The following is an 18341-nucleotide window of genomic DNA, read 5'->3' as shown; positions in this document are numbered from 1 at the left end:
AGGATGATTGGGTCGTGATTGGATAATGATTAATAGAAGTTTAACAGGTTGTTGTCAATAACTTGGGACCTCTAAGTATAGGGGAGACTGTTGAAATTTCAATAGAAATTTCGGTGGATCCTTGTATAAATTTTATTTAAAATAAAATAAACAATTATCATGTTTTTTTTTTGTTGTAAATTATGATTATTGTGTTGTTCTAGTAACTGAGATGTTACAGAGAATATTTTGAACTTCAAAAAAAAACAAGAACAAAGAAGAAGAAATTTGAAATATCCTAAACTCCTTACATCTCCTAAAAATATCTTTTTAACTAAAATAACATCTAATATTGCATACAATACAACATTTGAATTTGTTTTCTTTCCCTTAAAAGGTCACTAAATTTTGAGTTCTATTGAAGGTTATAGAATCCAGCTTTTTCTAAATTCCAAAGGCATTGGTTTTATAATTCCTTTCCAAATAAGTTCCAGTTTTTATTCTTTTGTTATTTTACCAAAAAAAATATACTTAACTAGCTGGGAATGCGTGCATTTCAAGGGTGCCTTTTAGGTTTGGAAAAACAAACGCACCTGTTAGTATTAAGTTTCAACTAGTCTTTTTCCAAATAGTAAGCTAAAATACAAATTAAAAAACCTTATTTATAATTTTTAAAAAAGTCTTAAATAAAGCTGAAAATAATAAAAGAGGTTTAAACTAAACAGGAAAAATAATCATAAATCAACTAGGAAAATATTACAAATCTCAAGCATTAAATTTTAAACCTTATTTGAAGGCCTTTGTAAACTTTAATGGCTAAGAAATCTTAACCCTGAAGGAAATAGAGTCTTTAGAATCACCTAAAACAATTTTAGCTCAATCTAGCAATCAGATTAAAAGTTATGCCTAATAATTTAAAGCTATATTTTAGAGAAAAATCTCTTGCATTAGTCTTCCTAAGTTGGAAAGAACTTATTCATGAGTTTAAATTACTCTTACCCTGATCTCATGGCTATCCAATCAAAATTTATCAACCCTTACATGTTTTTCCTTTTCATTAGAAGCATCATACTTGCTAGCAATAAACTCATCCTCCCCGACAACGAAGTCAATCTTGGTGTTTTGTTGAAAACTATATTTGGTAACTCTTGTAGTCACCTTCTCAAACTCCAAATCAACCAGAGATCTAGCACTATAAAGACTAAACCCTTTTATATCTTTTTATATTACACCAATAAGATGTGTGATGGTTTCTCTATTAGGAAAACTTTTGGACAATTAATTACTTTACAACTTTTATCTATAGTCCAAAAACATCAACTTGGACCCCATCAATTTCAAAATTCTCCTTAAGCACATATGAGACACATCCTTCATAATGTGCTTCATCAAAAATCATCTCTAAAACTACATCTAATTTGGTTCCATTCTCCTAGATAGTTTTATTATTAAGATCAAAGTCAATATGCTTGTGAGCATGAATATCTTTTGCATATTTAAGGTCATCATATATCAGATTTTCTAAATCAAAACCTTTTCTTTTAGCATCATCTTTCTCATTCTCATCAAGTTTTAGTTGTTTATTATAATCTACAAAAGAACTAGAATCATAAAAAAAAAAAAAAAAATCAATTTCAATATCATATTCATCCTGATCAAGAAGTTGTTTTCTTTGCTTCTACCTCTAAAATGATTTCTCAAAACAAGTCATGGATTTGTGATCATTCTTCTCACGATCCTTTAGTTTTCTCTTCTTCATATTTGCTTATTGACGGGGTAATTCTTCAACTTACCTTTACATGTTTATGATCGTTAATCGATAAGTTAATTTTATAATTTATTTTTGCATATCTTTTATCATCAATTACTAAATGTCTCTTTCTTAATAGACAACCTCTTTATCCCCTCTTACATGAGTATGTACTATTTTGTGACCAGCTCTTCCACTCATGGTTATTCAACTACACACATTAACTAATCATCTAGAATTGTTGGGCTCTAATATCAACAGACATAGAAAAAAACAATATAAAAAGACATAAAGCATAAGAACACAAATTTTTTTAAAAAAATGTTCATGCGAAAACCCTAAGTTTTAATAGTACTACTATATATTTATTTCCAAGTAGTCTCCTGAAACACAAGCTAAACAATCATATTTATATTAAAAAAAAGTCATAAACAATGATAGAAAAATAATAAATAATTCTAAGTCAAATGAAAAAAAGAATCATAAATCAATTGGAAAATACTGTGAATTCTAAACAGTATCTTCTAAATCTTATTCTAAGGCTTTTATAACTTCGATGACTATGAAATTTTATCCATATAAAAAACAAGGCCTCTAGAATCGCCTAGAAATATTATAGCTTGATCCAACAATTGAATAAAAGATTATATCTAATAAAATAAAGTTGCATATTAGAGAAAAATCTTCTATGTCAAAAAGCCAATACTAGTTGTTTGCTCTAGTTTGAAGTCATAACTGAAAACTTCAATCCCACCAACACTTTCCATTTATACACCATGGTCCCAGCCATTCCAACCTCAAAACGACATTGTTCCATTAAAAAAAAAAACATTTTCTCAGTTTCTTTACATTATTAATCCAACAAGATTCGTCAATAAGATCTTTAATTATATGCATGCCAATTTCTCTGTAATTTCATTTCTTGTCTTGCCTGGAATTAAACTTCATCTTTAGTTTACTTAGCATGCATATAAGTTAGATCACATGAGAATCCAATGCAAAAAGGATGCATATATATATAGGTGGCATATGATTCACCACGAGTCAGGTCAATTTGTTTTTTTTTTTTTTTTTTTGCAACTTGAAAAATCGATGTTCAAGCATTGTTAGCATGTTTTAAAGCAAAAAAAATTAAGTGACTCAAGTTATAGGTCATATTTGGTCCAATAAGATGGTTTAATTTAATAACATGATAAAAAGAAAAAAACACTGACAATAAATATACTAAATTTAAAGAGAAAAGGTGATAATGATGACCTGTAGAAAAATAATACTTGCCAAAAAACAATTATGATACTAAATTCCACAAGATAACCTAGTGTTAAAGAACAACATAAAAAATGAAAAATGAACAATGAAAAAAAAACAAAAACAAAAACAAGACACTGAGTCGATCCAAGTTAGCATGGCAAACACATTACCCAGGTCATGAGACCAAGCCATCTTCATAGAAAGAAAATCTAAAAAGATAAAAAAGCTCAATATTTAATAAAACTAATGTTTAAGGTTGAAATTAAAAAAAAAAAAAAATTCAATGTAAAAGACAAAATTAAAAAAAAGACAAATGTCAATTCGAGTTGACATTTTATATTCGTGACCTGGGTCATAAGATTAGAAGCATCACATCGAAAAAAATCAAGAAGCCTAATTCTTAATAATCTAATGTTAAAAGGATAAAATTCAAAAAATAAAATAAATTAAAAAAAGAATCTAAAGGAAAAAAAATTAAAAGAATAAGAACCAAATTTGACATAAAATAAAATGATATAAAACCCAAGCCAATTCATGTTAGAATGGTCAATCTACGACCCGGGTCATAAGGCCGAACTATCCTTATATAAAGCAAAATAAATAAAAAATAACAAAGCTCCATCTTTAATAAACCTAGCATTGAAAGTTGAAATAAAAAACAATAGTTTAAAAAAAGACCAATGACAATCCAAGTTGGTATTTCATATACGTGACCCATCACTATAAAAAAAAATAATATGAAACCCAATTCTCAACCAATCCAATGTTGAATGATGAAATGTTTTTCTTAAAAAGAATCCAAACAAAAAAAATGTAACTAAAAAAATAAGGATCAAAGTTGACATAAAAAAAATAATGTAAGATAATGTAAAAGCCCCAAACCAATCTGAGTCAGCATGACAAATTCACGACCTGCATTGTGAGGCTAGGTTATCCTCATAAGAAAAATAAAGCAAAAAAAAAAAAGCTTAATATTTATTAAACTCAATATTAAATGATTAAATTGAAAAAGAAAATTCATGTAAAACAAAAAAAGACTGACGTCAACCCTAGTTAACATTACATACTCGTGACTTAGATCATGAAACTAGGATCACTACACCAAAAAAAATATGAAACCCAATTCTTAACAAATTCAATTCTAAATGATGAAATTGAAAAAAGAAAACCAAAGAAAAAAGGAACCAAAGAAAAAAAAAAAGCAATTAAAGAAATAAAAAGCAAATCTAACATTAAAATAAAATGATGAATGATGAAATTAAAAAAAAAACATTATATAAAAAATAGAAATATACATCAAAAGAATGAGAACTAGATTTGATATAAAAATCAAATAAGATCAAATTCTAAGGAATGAAATTGAAAAAAAATAATAAAAAAAGAATTCAAAACAAATAAAGAGCTATCAAAAGAATGAGGATTACTATTGAAATAAAATCAAAATGGGGGGACAACTTTTAATTTTGGTTGGGCCAGATTCCTTAGGATATAAGAGAGAAAAGAGAAGGGCAATTCAATCACGACCAAACCAATGTATACGCACCACTCCCATATGATGTGTCATCACTTGACTCTTGGGATGACATAACACTTGGCTTTTTTAGTAGTTAGTAGGATCACATGTGTTGCAACATTAGAGAAAAACCTTTTTACATCAAAAAACCAAAATTATTTGTTTACTCTAGTTAAAGTGGATCATAACTAAAAACTCTAATCTTACCCTACACTTTCCATGTATACACCTTGGTCCCGGCCATTCTAGCCTCAAAATGAAATTGTTCCATCTATAAAAAAAAAAAAAATTCTTCTCTTAGGTTCTTTACATTATTAAATTAGTAAGATTTGTCATCAGGATATGTAATTATAATTGGGTTGTGTTTTATAGTCAAAACACATAACATATGCATGTCAATTTCTCTATAATTTCATTTCTTATTTTGCTTGGAAATTAAATGTCATCTTAGTTTAATTAGCATAACATGTATATATATATATATATATATATATATATATATAGGTAGCTTGTGATTAGCCCCGTACTAGGTTGATTTCTTTTGTAACTTAAAAAATCGATGTTCAAGCACTATTAGCGTGTTTTAAAACAAGAAAAAAAATCAAGTGACTAAAGTTATAGATCCTACTGGGTTTAATAAGATGATAATAATATACACGCAACAACAGTAAATGTACTAAATCTAAAGAGAAAAGGTGATAATGATGGCCTATAGAAATAAAATGCTTGCTGAAAACAATTATGAAGTTGAATTCCACAAGATAACCCAATGTTAAAGAACAAAAAAAAACTTAAAAATGAAACAAAAAACAAAAGCAAAGCCTCGAGTCTATCTAAGTTACAATGATAAACTCATGACCTAGGTTGTGAGGGCCTTCTTCATAGAAAGTAAATAATAAAAAAAAAAAAGCTCTATATTTTATAAACTCAATGTTAAAGGTTGAAATTGAAAAAGAAAATCAATGCAAAAAAGATTAAAAAAAGGATAGATGTCAATCTGGGTTAACATTTCATATTCATAATCTAAGTCATGAGATTGAGATCATCGCTTCAAAAATAATTATAAAACCAATTCTTAATAATCAAATATTGAAGGATGAAATTCAAAAAAGAAAATCCATTTCAAAAAAGTATCTAAAGCAAAAACAAATATAGCAATTAAAAGAACAATGACCATTATTGACATAAAAAAATAAAATAAAGAAAATGATATAAAAGCTCCAAGTCAACTCGAGTTTACATGGACAATTTATAACTCGAGTCATGAGGTCGAGCTATCTTTATAAAAAGAAAAATAAATAAAAAATGAAGAAGCTTCATCTTCATTAAACCTAGTATTGATTCATAAAATCAAGAAATTGGTGTAAAAAATATTAAAAAAAATAAACTAATGGCAATCCAAGTTTATATTTCTTACTTATGAGGTCATGAAAGCATGATCACCTATAAAATCCCTAAAGAAGAGAAAGTCAGACAAAAAAAGAGGGAGGACTGAAATTGTATAAAGAAAATGGATTAGGGTTGAACACTAGGTTGACCCAGGAGGGAAGTACCACAATTGGAAAATAGAAAACTTAAGGACTAAAAAAATTTAAGCTTTTTTTTTTTTAAAAGAAAGAGAATAGGCCAATGGTGTTTAAGAGGGGAGAGGGAGAAGTCTTAAACCTGTAACTCTTATTTTCACTTCTAGAGAAAATTATTGTCATGACGAATTGAAAGAAGAGTGGAGAGGGTATTTCTTTGATGTTAGATTGTGGGGTACAAAGTAAAATCTTTAATTTCTATGAAAATTAGGGTTTATGAGAAATTTTCAAAAATATGTTATTTGCAAAGATTACATGATATAACCTTAGAATAAAGCTTAATTGGTAGCAATAAGCAAGAATTTTGAAGAAAAGTTTATGGTAGGAACCCTAAAGAGGTTCGGCCAAGACAAGGATTTCTTGATATGTATTCTTATTGAAATTTATGCATGATTAATGTTAAGGGAACATCTTTGATTAAATATATGTAGTTATTTGAATGAAATATTGATGAAATATTGAGTTCATTGAATTCTTAATTTTTAGGGATTTGAATGTTAGTAAGGGAAAAACCATGTTTCTTGTTAAATACATGAACTTAGATGAGGATGAACTATGATCAAATGGTTCCATGCTGAAAATATAATAAAAACTATTAGGAATTTTAGGGGTAAAGGATTTGACAAAAAAAAAAATTAGTGGGAAAGTGTTTTGTTGGAATTCTTGATGAATTAATGATGTTGATACAACCTAAAGGGTGTAGGATCAAAGAATTTCCATTACCTTGAAACATATAGGAAAAATCTTAATTTTAATTTTAGGGTTCATGTTGAGAATTTGAGGAAACTGAAAAGTAATGAGAAAATTGATCAATAGGTATATAAATGTAGTATTAAGTAAGGAGTTGTTTAAAATCTAAGAAAAAACTCTAGGAAGAAAAGGGGATAGGTTTGACCAATTTGGGTTATGTATGGGTGATTTGTTTTTTGTTTGAATTTGAGAAAAAAAATATTGTTGAATGAACCTCATTAATATGATAAATATGACTTCTTGCATGAAGTTTGAAGAATTCTTGAATGTCTTGATTAATTTAATTTAAGAGTCAGGAAGATTAAGGAGAAGACATATCTCTTTAGGATTTAACAATCTTTATAAATGTGTGATGATTTAGCGAATTCTTGTCATAAATTTTGAAGGGAGATCCATTGGGCAAAGAGGGAGCGTTCAACCAAAATGACCACCCATGGAAGAGTGCATTGTTGTATTGAATTTCTTGATTTTTAATGTTTACTGATAGTTGATTCTTGCATATAATGTGGAAGAAAGAACTAAGTTCTTGGATTCTTAAATTTCATGATCTTGAATAGCTTTTAAGAAAATTACTATACATGTAAATTGATTAATCAATATGTTGTAGAGCTTAATTTTTTGTAAATAGCAAAGGGAATTGAAGACAACTCTTAGAAAAAAAAAACCCAAAGGGTTAATTTCAACCAAGATTATTATGATAATTGGATGTTTTATTTTGTATATGATTGGATGATATTATTTGTTGGGTTTGTTGTATGTTTCGAAAGAATTTGTGTAGGGTGTTTTATGAGATTTAGGGATGAGATGGGATCCATTTTGGGTAAAACATGGCTGCAAATATAGCTATAATATGTATATTAATGGTTGATTCAACGCCCCAATATAGAAGGGTCAAATGGGGTATTTTAGATGCTGAACTTGGGGCTGCTGTAAAATAAAAGGTTGTTTTGGCACCCTAAGAACGTGAAAATAAGGGTTGAAGTAGCAGTCCTGATTTGGAAAAGTTTAGAAACTCTTTGATAAGCAAAAATGCCTAAAATAAGGTTATAATGGTAGCCTTGTTATGGGATGTAAGGGGGCTGATTTGGGTGACCCTAAAGCTTAATCAACATGGGGAATTTAGGTGATCAAAATGTGGAAAGGAAAACATAATGTACGTGTGCATGTAACTAGCTTGTATTAAGATATTGTTATGATTGGAAAAGTTTAGGTGTTAGAAACCTTAAGCATAAGGTGTGAAAATGTAAGGGATAGAATTCATGTGCAATAAGTACTTAAATTGTTGAAAAATTTACGAAGAAAATTCTTAATATTTAAATAGTGTACTTAATGTAAGACTTTGTGTGATGTAGGAGAGACATTAATTGCGAAACCCCAAGCAAACGAGATCAGACTAGTGAGGGAATCATATAGGTGCTCGTCACCTCATCCTTTTTAATTTTTCAGTATTATAAACAAGTATTAATTTTTAAAGTAGTATATTGGTGATGAGTTACATGTTACGGGGTAATGCATTGGTAAAAGACTAATGAAATCTTATTGTGATTGTATCCTGAGAATTGTGTTGCGGTATGGTAGCCAACCATATAAGTGGGCCAGAGATTGATATCTGATAATGGTCATGTTGAATGAAATGTTGTATAGAAGCTAACCCCAAGGAGGGGCTTAGCTTGTAAATATGTATTTAAAATACAAGTATACATGGGTTATATTCATTGAAGCTAGCAACATGAGTGGGGCTAAGATTGAGGTCCCTATAAAGACATGTTGGATGCATATTTTAAGAATAGAAGTCATCCATTGGATTGTGACTCTAAATGGTTATTTCAGGTTGGCCATAAGGAATGGGTTAATTTTCTTCTATTGGCCACAAGTGTGGGGATAGATGTTGAATAATAGTCACCCACATAAGCAGAGACCAAGAAGATGTTTGATATACATCTTCGGCATAGATGTGGGTGGACAAGGATTACTTGTTGATCATGTTATCGGACTTCTAAAAGGTGATTAAAAAGGGTTTTAGAGTAGAGATATTTATGCTCAGGGCTACTTATTGGTTGTGTTAGTGTAAAAAACACATTTATGGGCCCGTGTTTTATAAAAGGGATAAGCCAAAAGATTTGAGACTATGTGTTTTACATTGAATCCTAGAGTTATGTGGATAAATCATCATTTAAATGCAAGAAGTAATATGTTAAGGTGTTATGTTACTACTAATAGCTGGTAGAGGTACGGTGTATGGTAAATCAAGGTTAAATTGTGTTAAGAAGCTAAACGGTTTGTAAGTAGCATCTGTATATGTAAGAAAATGTCATTGTTGTATGTTGAATGATTAATATTATGTTATGAAATATAACTATAATCCTTATCGCTTAGTGACACGACCAAAAGATTGATGTCTTTTACCAAGTACAGGAGTGTTGAAGTAATAAATAACCCGATAAGACCAGGGTCGAACCATATAGAGGTTAATTGTATAAATTATAAATAACAATAGAACAACAACAAAAACAATAATAACAACAATAACAACAACAACAATAATAACAACAATAACAACAACAACAATAATAACAATAACAATAATAATAAATAATAATAATAATAATAATAATAATAATAATACTCAGTACGTGGCGTTATTATACTTGAAAATAATCTAAAAGATCGGGTCACAGGTTTCCAGCATATACTGAGTTTATGAAAAGATCAAAGAGATATAGTACATAAAATATAACAAGAATGTAAATAATAATAATAATAATAACAATAAAAAGAAGAGGAAGAAATTAATGAGAAGTTTGAGATGTAAGATTAATGTAAGGATTAAACAATGATAAAAACAAATGTCAAGGTTAGAGGATCCACCAATGGTATTTCAAACAAGTATAGTATAAACTCTTATTACTCAATTTGGAAACCACACACGAAGAAGGTTCCAATCGGATGATTTGTCATTAATAGCTCATTATAAATTATTAACATGATCATATTAATTATCTTATTTACATAACACCAAACTTTTAAATATTATCAAGAATTCATGATGTTAACTGATGTTAACAACAAATCAAGTTCCTTTCATAGCCTAGGTGTAGGTAATACCATACGGTTGAGTTATGAGAATGCCAAGTATTATACAACACAAATCTAGATTAACCATTTAACAAGCAAGGTATTAAGAATTAGTAAGATAAAAAGATAAGACATGTTAATATTAAACATTAAGGTCTATATTGAGTTTACACCATACTTGTTCTTACACCATACTTTTCACCTTGACATAATAAACTTAGCTAAACATAATGAACAAGAGAAACATAAATAAACAAAACAAGAACATAAATAAGATACAAGTTAACTAAGGAAAGGAAAGGAAATGAAAAGCATAAACAAGAAATTAATGAAAACAAAACTTAAGAATTACAAAAAATATAAAGAGAGAAATAAAGAGCATGAACTTGATCTGAACAACCAAGCTCCCAAATACATGGCAAATACCTCCTTTTATAGGCCAAAATTCAGAATTATTGATTTGATGACTAATTGTTGAGTGGGTGGCCAACTATTGACTTTGTGAAAATCCTTATCTTCTTATCTGAATAAAACGAAAATGCTAGCATCAGAACTAGGTCCACTTGAAAACATGAAAGTTGCAGGAAATTGTCTTAACAAATCTGTGTAAACATTTGAGGTCATTTGGACTTCTAGAACTCCATATATAGGCCAAACACTGAACAGTATTCGGGCTGCAGGACAGATTCAGACTTTTCTGTTGTTGCTATAATTTGGACTTGAAAACGGCATTCTTAGATCTTGCTGAAAGCATGAAAGTTGTAGGCCTATATCTTACTGAATCTTTGTAAAAAGTTGAGGTCATTTGGACATCTAGAACTCGAGATATGACTCAATTACTGAACAGTGTTCCAGTTTGGACTGCACCAACATCTCTTTTCTAAGTTTCACCCTCTCTTTATCTTCACAAATTTCAGTAGTTGAATTCATCAATCAATCCTTTGATTTATGTGATAGGCCTACATTTAAGATGAACAATATATTAGTATTTTATCCTACTTTAGTTACAAAATCATAAATATGCACTTTTAAGTACTAATTCTATTTCAAAGCGTTAATTTGCAAGTTAGGGAGGCTTACGAAACCAAATTTATCTACCTTTTTATTATCATTGTGTTTTTTTTTTTTTTTTTTTTTTAAGCAAATTATATTCTATCCCTTTCCCTTAGTTGTTACCTTTAACAAAACAACATAAATAATGTAATGATCCGATGTGCAACCCACAATCATATGTTAAAGTGTGTGTGTGTAAATGAAGATTTAAGACTACTTGTTAAATAAGCATATGAGCATAATCAAGTGCTGATAATATGAGAGTTTGTAAACCTGAATATTTCAAGAAGTATTCTAATAGACCTTGTTAAGAATGTTTATTAAGATGCGTCTCAAGAGTCACTTTAACAAAAGAACTCATTTTACTCTGTTATCCTAGTAATAACAGTTTTACAAATAGTTTATGAAATAGAAAACACAGGTTTTTTTTTTTTTAATATCAACTACTACCTTTTCCCCCCAACCAAAATGAGACATTGTCCTCAATGTCTTAAGGTAGAAAGATAGAGTATAGAAGACATCACCTGAAATAACGAACACTGACAAACCTGAAACACACTTAAACAAATATAAGAAACAACAAAACACAATAATAAAACCAAAAGACACAAAGTTTTTACAAACGAAGGCTCAAATCCAATCTAAGCTTTTTACGGCTTTCTTTAGTTGACCAATTTATGCGACTCATGGAGGGATTAATTACAAGGATGAAAGATTGTAATTAGTCAATCAATTGTTCAGCAGTAGTAGCAAAGATTATGATTTGTCGTGCTGAAGATGTTAGAAATTCCTATTCCACAACATGATCAAGAAAAGACAACAACTTATCATAAAAACCATTAACATTTAACAAACCTATTGGTTTATGGTGAATGTGTAGTTGGGCCCAAGAGAAAATATGAAAGATCTCTTCCAATGTGCCCAGACCTCCTGGTAAGGCAATGAAGGCATCAGCATGGTTAAACATTGCATTCAGTCGATCAGACATTGTGGGGACCTGCAATTCCTCTCCAATTGTTTTTCCAATAATGTCCCCTTGTGCTAAAGCTTTGGGGACAACCCCCAAAACTTGGCTACCTCCTAAAAATACAGCTTTTGACACTCCCCCCATTAACCCAAGGCTGCCTCCTTCATACACTAAATGAATCTTTCTCTCAGCTAGTACCTGACGAAGATGATTTGCTGATTCTAAAAATCTTTTTCTCTCCAGCGGTGGTCCACCGAAAACACAATATTGTTTATGTGATTACTTGAGGAACCTGCCATTTCTACACACGTTTGTATTTGATGAATGTATGGGTTGAGTAGAAATGAAAGGAAGGAGGAGAAGAATTTATAGATGAGAAATTGAAAATGCAATCATACCACCTATATGTAGGCCAGTTTTAGTCTCACATGCTCTCTCTCTCTCTCTCTCTCTCTCTCTCTCTCTTTATTTATTTATTTATTTTGAAAAAGCATGTGTATGTACAGGTAGTTGTGATTGTGGCTCACATCTTTCCTTGGTTTTACGTCCAAGAACGGCTTAAACGCCCTCTATGGGTCGGGGATAGGCTTCCCATCCAGTTTTCTTAAAAACTGGCAAACAAGGTCTTTTTTAGTTAGATTCCCAGGACTAAGTCGAGCATGTTCTTTATGAAAATGGGGTCATAAATCATAAATTGCACGATGCACATCTCCACTAGGGTGCGTCTCAAGAGTCAATAGAAGATTATCTAAAGACCCCTTACTCAGGTCCATCCTTAATGAATTGGACAGGACTCACCTCGTTTTGCACGACGTTTCTTTGCAAAAGTGTTTTTAACTTGTTCTAGGCATGTGTGAAATCTTTAATTAGCCAGCGAATATCTTTAGGAGTTCCATGATTCATTAACAACCTCAATCTTGCACACCCAGCACGGTAAATTTTTGCAATCGCATTTGGAGGCAGAACGGGAAAATACCTTTTCATCTTTTTAAGAGTGGTGTCCATTTTCACATGAGAATTGGATGAGAGATTCAAAAAAAGAAGAAAGAGTAGAGAATTGCACAATTATATACACAGATATCAGTTATCATGGGAAACTAAAAGAACCGACTTAAGAGTTATGGAGTACCGTTATCCGCCATTTGACCGGGGTGAGAGAGACTAGCAAAACAAAAGTCACACAAAAAAGGAACACAAAAAAATATGAGAAAAACAAAATAATCAACCTTTATCTACAAGATCATTCAAACCAATGGATTCATTTTCACTAGGAAACTCATCAAAGTAAGCTTTCAAACGATGTCCATTTACCTTCAAAACATTGTCATTATTTGAATTCTCAATATCAAGGGCCCCATAAGGATACACATGTTTCAAAATAAATGGACCGCTCCATCTTGATCTTATTTTTTCAGGAAATAAATGGAGTCGAGAATTATAAAGCAAAACTTTTTGACCAGTATCAACTTTTTGACAATTTTCACAAGTTTTGCAGAACACATACGCGTCTTTGAACATGGTGGGCCAATAAAATCCTTTTTGTAAGATTTTTACAGTCGTCTTTCTTGATGAGAATTGACTCCCACATGCTTCAAAATGATAAAGTTTAATGACACTACTTACCTCATTGTCAAGAATGCATCTTTAAAATTTTTGATCGGGACAATATTTGAATAAGTTAGAGTCATCCCAATAAACGTTATTCACTTCGTTCAAAAACTTTCCTTTGTCTTCAGTACTCCAGTGAGCTGACAAATCTCCTAAAGCAAGAAAATTGATATTTTTAGCAAACCAAGGCATTGAACTAAGAGAAAGTAAGGATTCTTCAGAAGAGTAATCATCGATTGGTGGGATGTCAGATGTCAAATATGTTGTCACTCTTGACAAAAGATCGACATCAACATTTTTGGTGCCTTTTTCATCCGTGATTTCTTCCTGAGAATAAATCATTTGCAAATCTTCAGATTCATCCAACTCAATTTTACTCAAAGTAGATTCAAGTTGATCATGAACTAATTCTTCAATATGATCTACTTCTTGTAAATCATTATCATCTCTAGGCTGCTTGCAAATGTTGAAAATATTCATCTCCAATGTCATGTTTCCAAAAGATAACTTCATGAGTCCATTCCTATAATTAATCAATGCATTAGAAGTGGCAAGAAACAGACGTCCTAAAATAACAGGAAATGAATTACATGCTTCAACAGATTGCGTGTCCAAGACAATAAAATCCACAAGATAAATGAATTTATCGACTTGTACTAACACATCTTCAATTATTCCTCTAGGCACTTTTACAGATCTATCAGCAAGTAAAAGAGTTACAGAAGTTGGTTTTAACTCACCTAGATTAAGACTCTGAAAAACTAAATATGAAAGTAAATTCACACTAGCTCCAAGATCAAGTAAGGCTCTTTCAATTTTATGTTCTCCAATAAAGCAAGAAATGGTAGGACAACCAGGGTCTTTATATTTCAAAGCATTATTGTTCTGAAGAATAACACTTACTTGTTCGGCTAAAAAGGCTTTCTTTTTCACATTTAGTTTTCTCTTCACAGTGCATAGATCTTTTAAAAATTTAACATAGGAAGATACATGTTTAATAGCATCCAATAAAGGTATAGTGATCCTTACCTGTTTGAAAATTTCAAGGATTTCAGAATTGTGATTGACATTCCTTTGTTTGGTCATGGCATGAGGAAATGGAAGTGCTGGCGGAGAATCAGTCTTTTCTTTACAATGTTCAGATTCAACCCCTTCCTTACCCTCAGAGATTGACTCATCATCTTTCTCATAAGGTTCAAGAGTGGGTTTTTCAATAACCTTACCACTGCGAAGAGTAATGACTGATTTGACATGATCCATATGTTGACTTCCAGAACTACTTGCATTTACATTGTATTACCCCTTTGGATTTTGCTGTGGTTGAGATGGAAACTTAGCTTTCTCTTGAAAACTAAGAGCAGATGTTAATTTTGCAAGAGCATCTTTAAAATTTGTCATGCTTTGAGCAAGTTGAGTGTTGATTGTCTCTTTTTTTTCAATGAATGCATGCAATGTTTCCTCAAGATTTCTTCTAGGAGGTGGAGCATAAGGAGGTGCATATCCATGAGAATTTTGGAAATTATGGTGTGCTTGAAACAGTGGCTGTGAAGTTTGTGCATTATTGTTATCACTCTTCCAATTGAAATTTGGGTGATTTCTCCAACCAGGATTGTATGTTTGTGAGTATGGGTTATAATTGGGCCTTTGGAAATTATTTAAAGCATGGACTTGTTCATGGAGGCATTCCTTGAAAGAAGGCAAAGTTAAACAATCATTGGTTGTATGTTCATTTGTTTCACAGATTTGACACACAATGTCTTGAACAGATTTTAATTGACCATTCTTTTTCAATTCTAGTGCCTTAACTTTTCTAGCTAAAGATGTAAACTTGGCTTGGAGGTTATGATCTTCCCTAAGGTTATACATACCTCCACTAGATGTATGAGGTTGGGTTTTACCTGGTGCCTCATAAGTGCCTGTAGTGTCCCAATTTTGCGCATTTTCAACTAGTAAGTCTAGGTACTCCATTGCTTCATTACGGTCTTTATCTTCAAAAGTTTCATTGCACATCAATTCAACCATTTGCCTATCTTTAGGTGTTAACCCTTCATAAAATTGTGAAACCAATCTCCATGTTTTAAAACCATGATGAGGGCAAGTATTAAGCAAGTCTCGATACCTATCCCAACATTGGTAAAATGTTTCACTTGGTTTTTGAGTGAAAGTGGTGATTTGTCTTTTGAAAGAGTTGATTCTGTGAGATGGAAAAAACTTCTTTAAAAATTGTTGTTCAATTTCATCCCAAGCACGAATGGATCCTGACCTAAGATTTTGTAACCATGTTTTAGCTTTATCTTTTAATGAAAAAGGAAAAAGCTTTAATCTAATGGTATTCATGCTACAATTTAAGTCATTATAGGTGCTACAAACTTCTTCAAATTCTCTCAAATGCAAGTATGGATTTTCTAGATCTAAGCCATGAAAAGAAGGTAAAAGTTGAATAATGTCTAGCTTAAAATTAAAATGGGATGCATCAGGAGGGAAAACTATGCATGAGGGTGCACTTGTTCTTGTGGGATTCATATGGTCTCTAAGTGTCCTAATACGGTTATTCTCATTATTCTCATTATGAAGTGACTGGTTATCTTCTTCGGCCATATTTTCTGAAAATGATGAGGATACCCTACAAAGTCTACCACTTAATATACGTGACCAAATATTCATGCACGTGTAAAAAGAGAATAAAAGGAAGAAGAAAACAAAAGAAAAAGAAACAAAACAAAATTAAGAAACAAAGTTAGATACAAGAAAAGTGAAAAGAGAAAACAAAATAAATACTATAATTTGTACAAGAATTTACCTCCCTGGCAACGGCGCCAAAAACTTGACACGACCAAAAGATTGATGTCTTCTCTCAAGTGCAGGAGTGTCGAAGTAATAAATAACCCGACAAGACCGGGGTCGAACCACATAGAGGTTAATTGCATAAATTATAAATAACAATAGAACAACAACAAAAACAATAATAACAACAATAACAACAACAATAAGAACAATAATAGTAATAGTAATAATAGTAATAATATTAATAATAATAATAATAATACTCAGTACGTGGCGTTGTTATACCTGAGAATATCTAAAAGAACGGGTCACAGGTTTCCAGCCTATATACTGAGTTTATGAAAAGATCAAAGAGATATAGTACATAAAATATAACAAGAATGTAAATAATAATAATAATAATAATAATAATAATAATAATAATAATAATAATAATAATAATAGTAGTAATAATAATAATAACAATAAAAAGAAGAGGAAGAAATTAATGAGAAGTTTGAGATGGAAGATTAATGTAAGGATTAAACAATGATAAAAACAAATGTCAAGGTTAGAGGATCCACCAATAGTATTTCAAACAAGTATAGTATAAACTCTTATTACTCAATTTGGAAACCACACACGAAGGAGGTTCCAATCGGATGATTTGTCATTAATAGCCCATTATAAATTATTAACATGATCATATTAATTATCTTATTTACATAACATCAAACTTTTAAATATTGTTAGGAATTCATGATGTTAGCTGATGTTAACAACAAATCAAGTTCCTTTCATAGCCTAGGTGTAGGTAATACCATACGGTTGGGCTATGAGAATGCCAAGCATTTATTGTGTCAAGTATTATACAACACAAATCTAGATTAACCATTTAACAAGCAAGGTATTAAGAATTAGTAAGATAAAAAGATAAGACATGTTAATATTAAACATTAAGGTCCATGTTGAGTTTACACCATACTTGTTCTTACACTATTAGTGTAACCTTTTCACCTTAACATAATAAACTTAGCTAAACATAATGAAAAAGAGAAACAAAAATAAACAAAACAAGAACATAAATAAGATACAAGTTAACTAAGGAAAGGAAAGGAAATGAAAAGCATAAACAAGAAATTAATGAAAAAAAAACTTAAGAATTACAAAAAATATAAAAAGAGAAATAAAAAGCATGAACTTGATCTGAACAACCAAGCTCCCAAATACATGGCAAATGCCTCCTTTTATAGGCCAAAATTCGGAATTATTGATTTGATGACTAATTGTTGAGTGGGTGGCCAACTATTGACTTTGTGAAAATATTTATCTTCTTGTCTGAATAAAACGAAAATGCTAGCATCAGAACTGGATCCACTTGAAAACATGAAAGTTGCAGGAAATTGTCTTAACAAATCTGTGTAAACATTTGAGGTCATTTGGACTTATAGAACTCCAGATATGGGCCAAACACCGAACAGTGTTCGGGCTGCAGGACAGATTCAAACTTCTTTATTGTTGCTATAATTTGGACTTGAAAACGGCCTTCTTAGATCTTGATGAAAACATGAAAGTTGTAGGTCTATATCTTACTGAATCTTTAGAAAAATTTGAGGTCATTTGGACATCTAGAACTCGAGATATGACCCAATTACCAAATAGTGTTCCAGTTTGGACTGCACCAACATCTCTTTTCTAAGTTTCACCCTCTCTTTATCTTCACAAATTTCAGTAGTTGAATTCATCAATCAATCCTTTGATTTATGTGATAGGCCTACATTTAAGATGAACATTTACCATATATTATGGCATTTTATAGTATTAGACTTGTTATTATAAAACATGATTTAGTTAAGGAGTTATTAATACTTTAAGTGCAAAATGATGATATAAAACCTTAATAAATATGTACTTTTAAGTACTAATCACTTAGTATGTTTTATTTTTGACAGGCTCATATTGTGCACCACAAAATTAGATGACTTGACATGATGTTTAGTTGTAGAATTTCCTAAATGTTTTCATCTAGTTGTAGGATTTTCATGCTTA

General features: G+C 30.7%; 1 pseudogene; it reads right to left on the bottom strand.

Annotated features, from left to right (window-relative positions):
- Positions 1-15551, bottom strand: part of LOC140954631 (uncharacterized) — an 86614-nt pseudogene extending 71063 nt beyond the window's left edge.
- Positions 15552-18341: the final 2790 nt, after the last annotated feature.

Source organism: Populus alba, chromosome 15 (assembly GCF_005239225.2).
Source record: "Populus alba chromosome 15, ASM523922v2, whole genome shotgun sequence".
In the NCBI taxonomy this organism is placed as follows: Eukaryota; Viridiplantae; Streptophyta; class Magnoliopsida; order Malpighiales; family Salicaceae; genus Populus; species Populus alba.
This window is presented reverse-complemented; position numbering and strand designations above follow the sequence as displayed.